Source organism: Zingiber officinale, chromosome 4A (assembly GCF_018446385.1).
Source record: "Zingiber officinale cultivar Zhangliang chromosome 4A, Zo_v1.1, whole genome shotgun sequence".
Classification (NCBI taxonomy): Eukaryota; Viridiplantae; Streptophyta; class Magnoliopsida; order Zingiberales; family Zingiberaceae; genus Zingiber; species Zingiber officinale.
The window spans coordinates 107,214,641-107,219,660 of record NC_055992.1 but is presented as its reverse complement, the minus strand read 5'-3'; the positions used below and the strand labels follow the sequence as shown (position 1 = coordinate 107,219,660).

Below are 5,020 nucleotides of genomic sequence, written 5' to 3'. Positions count from 1 at the left end.
AAGACCTAACGTGCAGGTCGGGACATCCAAGCCAAGGATCAAAGGTCTGGCACAGACCCAGCGTGCAGGTCGGGACATCCAAGTCAAGGAGCAGAAGTCTGGATAGACCCAGCGTGTAGGTCGGGACGTATAAGCTAAGGATAGCCGTGAGTAGGAGACAAGTCTGGATATCGACCTAGAGTGCAGATCGAGATATGCAGACCGGAGATAGCAGATGACAAAGGCAGATCGGGATACACGCTTAACACAGATCGGGGCATACAAGTCAAGGGTAATAGTATATAAAAGCAGGGCGAGTCCAGATCTTGGAACGCAGACTCGTCGTTCAGACACTATAGGACAAATCAGCCAAGGAATCGTAACTGCTTGTCAGAGAGAATAATCAAGGTGTCAGGGAATCTGCTAAAAGTCGGGGTTCAATACACCTTCAATTTTGCCGCCAGCCTATTAAGAAGAGTCACGTGTCAATCACCGCCAAACAAAGCTTGACAGCCGGCATTCCCTGACACCCGTCAAACCCAGAAACTTCCGTTGCAGTATAAAAAGGGATGTCTTGTCCCTTATGCAAGTACACTTACTCATCATTTCTCACTAGTCTCTATTTTTCGTCTTTTCTCTGTGATTTTTGGGGAAAAAGTACTTGACTTGAGCGTCGGAGGGCCTGACCCGGGGACTTTTCCCCTGGTTTCTGGTCTATAGCGACTGGTGGATTCGTCTAAGTGTGCGCAGAGCAACAACGTCGTCATCCTGTTCATTTCTCACCGTCAACCACCCGTGTGAACCTTTCCAGGAGGGTACCCGGTAGATCCAGTGCTTCAACGACTCTCCGTCAACTTTCTACATAATAAGACCCGCTTTTATCTGACTCAGCTTCCGGATGGGATCAACGATGAATATTTTTCATGGTTAAAATTCATCTTTAAATATTTGTTTTTTTAATGTACAATCTGAAAACTATTATAACATTATTGAAAATGAAATTATTTTAAAAAAATAAAATAATCAAAATGATGCATTGCTTTAATAATAAATAAAAATAGCTCTTTTTGACTATGCGTGAAAAAAATATGTACAATTGATTTGAGAGAAGCATCTCAATCAATGAACTTTGGGTTCTCGTACCCACATTGTATATGTAATATAATACATAAATATGTATAAATTAATATTTCAGGTCCATAAATTAGATTTGATAAGGGTACACCAAATTTATGCAGTAGTATAATGTAAATGTGACACTCGAAAATTACAACAGCAAACTACTTTAACAGACTCTTCCTTATAAAAAATAATTTATTTTTTTATATCAGATATTAAACTGATAAGAACAAATACTACACTAGATCTTAGCCAAAAGACTTATAAACTGGACTTGATAAGAGTGCGTCAAGTATATAGGGTGACACTCGAAAATCTCAGTAGTATGCTACTATAACAGGGTCGGCCCTAGATTTCGAAGGGCCTGGTGTAAAAAAAAAAAAACCCTTTATATTCATATAAAAATAATAAAATTGATACTATAAAAATTAATTTTATTAACAAAACACGTAAACTAAATTTATATTTAGGAATTTTAAGATTTTGGGAGAATAAGAAAAGACTGATGAAAGGAAGAAAAGGATCGCTTGACTGCCTCGTGCATATTTTTCTTTTTTTTTATTGGACACTTTTACAAAAAAAAGTCTCCATAATATTTTTAGAATTTATATTTAGATTCTTTTTAATTTATTTTTTTTAGATCACGGACTTTGTTAGCATTTATTTTTAAAATATATAAAATTACAAAAAAAAAAAAAAAAGTGGGCTCCACCGTTTAATTTAATTTTTTTTTTCTCTGAACACGTTTTTGTTAGCATTTACTAAAAAAAATATTAACAAAAAAAAAAAAAGTAGGCCGAGCCAAAGATGAGCCCGGTAAACCGGCCCCACCTTGATTATCCTAGAGCCAGTTTTGATAACAAACTCTTCCTCATAAAAAATTAATTTAATATGACATTTGATCTTAGCCAAAAAGCTAAGAAAAGTATGATTTCTAATGTTACCAACCCAAGATATTTATAGAAGTTTCTCCGCTCGCAGTGTTGTCAATTCTAAGATGTGAGACTGAAGAGAATCATGATAGTGCATATTCTCTAATTGATTAAGGAGAAAAATTCTCAATAATATACCATAGTTGAGTCTCGAACTCTATATACCTGATTTATTAATGAGAAAAATCTCAAAAATGCATTGCAACTAAGTCTTAAACTATATATCACTGATTGATTCATGACAAAAGTTTTCAATAATACATCATAATCGTATTTCGAACTCTAGATTCTTGATTGATGCGTCTGTTGAAATTACTAATAAACATTGAAATTATTTTCAATGTAAAAAGAAAAAAGGACATTAATGTAATTTAATTTTGGGAGAGGGAATTTATTGTGTCTCCGATTGGTCAAGTTGCCAAGTGCTCCTAGTGCCGAGTCGATGAAGTTGATGCCGAAGGCTTGAGACAAACACCGAACAAACCCAGAGCTTGAGTCCAAGTGGATTACGCGAGGAGCATTGTAAAGGCCATGATTCAAATAAGATAGTGGGGGTAGTGAAGATCATGGTGTTAGTGGAGATAATGGGGTTAGTGGAGATAGTGGGATTGGTGGAGATCAAAATGTCACCCCTATAAATAACTATAGGAAAGTTATAGAAAGCCTTGATCAGAAAAGAAGACATATGCCTGGTAGAATCGTTTTGACAATGAAGAGAAGTGTACTTCAATAATCCCACCTTTCCCATTGCCATATCAACTTCTAAGGATTTCGATAAGTGGACTTATTATGCAAATTATGAGTTTTGAAAGTGATAGTTGTATTTTCTGAAAATTATTTTATTATACTACTATTATTACCAATTACTAGAGATTACTAATTACCGTCATTACTGTATTTTGGGGGCACTAAATTAATTATGAACTAAATGGTAGAGATACATATTCTGAACACTTCTGATTTCTGAACTACTTTCGATTTACAATGTCTCCTCTTGGAGGGATAATTCTAGAGGGATGATATCAGCTTAAGCCATGAGGAACATTATTTAATTTCAGTGCCTATGCCGATAGGGAGCAAATCGAGTTCCGGGGACGATGAATCCGCTCCAATTGTTGATAGGAAGATTAAAATTCTACTGCAATAATGAACTCTTAATTTAAGTGAATGTAATTTAATTCGTTCGAATGATAAAATAGTGTATTATTTATTTTGGAAATGAAAAGACTAATTTTCTTTGGCAATTGTTATACTACTAAAGCTAGTTGTTTTCAAATTTTGGATTTGAAAGCAACGATTATGTCAATCCCCAGTCACAAAGCGTGACATTGAAGTGGTATCAGAGCTAGGTTTCCCATAATCGGATTGGGTAGCGTTTCTGTTGAGAAGAAAATACTAGAAAGAAACCCGAATTAAAACAATCCAATCTGACCTGCAATCCGACCAAGTTGAGTTGGACCCTATAGAAGAAGAGGATTTAGGAGATAGAGAGATAATAGACTAAGTAATAGATATTTAAGAGTTAGAATATATTACTTCAAATTTTAATATTATGTTATTTTATTTATTTATTTATGTATTAAAATCATTTAAAACAATCTTTTCTACTATATCCTATCATTACATTACGTGTCCCACGGTTCTTCTTAGAATATCATGATCTGGTATGAAATGGCACCACGAGCACTGATTGTAACCCATACTACTCTTACCTAAGAGAAAATGACAATGAAGCAAGTGGTAGTGAACAATCACCACTAAAACCACAAGGCCTAAGTCGTGAAGACCTAATGGCTATAGCAACAATAGTGGCGACCACACTTCAAGGGTTGGTAAACCTAGCTACTAATCAACCACTGCACCACCATCATCCCCTCAGCCCAATGGGACTAAACATCATTATAAATCCCTTTGGAGGGCAAGAGCTCTGAGCTTCGATGGGAACTCAGACCCGAAGGTTGGCAAAACTGGTTGAAGGAAATAGAGAATCACCTCCGATTGCTAGAAGTTCCAAAAGAAGTTAAACTGGAGGTTGTAACCCCATTTCTAGTAGACAAAGCTGTAAAGTGGTGGGAGAGCGTTACACCTTCCATGTCTAAAAAGGGGCTAATCACATGGCAAAGGTTTTGAAAAGCCTTCTTGAGGCAATATTTTCTAACTGCCATGTGACTTTAGAAGCTGACTGAATTTGAAAATCTCATTCAAACTCCAGATATGTCAATAATGGAGTATTCGTGCAAGTTCTGCACACTAGGAACCTATTCTCTAGTGATTATGGTAGATGAGATGTTAAAACTCAATCGTTTCAAGAAGGGCCTAAACAACTAAATTCAATTGGCTCTTGCAGTCTTCAAACCAAGGGATTTTGACGAGTTAATGGGAGCAGCAATTCGATCCGAGATCAATATCAAATGATAAGAAGAGGAGAATAGATTGAAAAGACCCCACACAAGTCAAGGCTCCTCCAGCAATGGACAAATATGTTCAAAAGGCAAAATCTATCAAACCCCCAACCAAGAAGACCTACACCTTCTCCAACCAACCAGAAGGTTGAGACATGCTCCACTTCAGAGTTGCACATCCTAGGGAGTGCTACAAGAAGGCATGAACGTGCTTTTGATTTGGACAAGTGGGACATTGTGTTACTCAATGTCCGTATCCAGAGTGAAAGGGTGGAGGCCCAAGCAATGGTATAGGTGCAAGGGCTCAAGGAGATAACAAGGTAGCCACAAATGCCCGAGTATATGCCATCACCCAAGAAGAAGCAAATGTAGTTAATGATGTCGTGCTAGGTACTATTCTAATCAACAATCTACCTGCTTATGCATTGTTTGATTGCAGTGTCACACACTCATTTATCTCTAGGAGATTTCAGAAGAAAGGCTCCATACCAAATGGCTCTAGCGGAACTCAAGGAACAACTCCAAAAACTATTTGATAAGAAGCAAATAAGGCCAAGTACATTACCATGAGGAGCACCGACGTTATTC

At 36.8% G+C, this 5,020-nt stretch overlaps 1 pseudogene; it reads right to left on the bottom strand.

The window, feature by feature from the left end:
• Window positions 1–1,193: 1,193 nt before the first annotated feature.
• LOC121973992 lies at window positions 1,194–1,370 on the bottom strand (annotated as a pseudogene).
• Window positions 1,371–5,020: the final 3,650 nt, after the last annotated feature.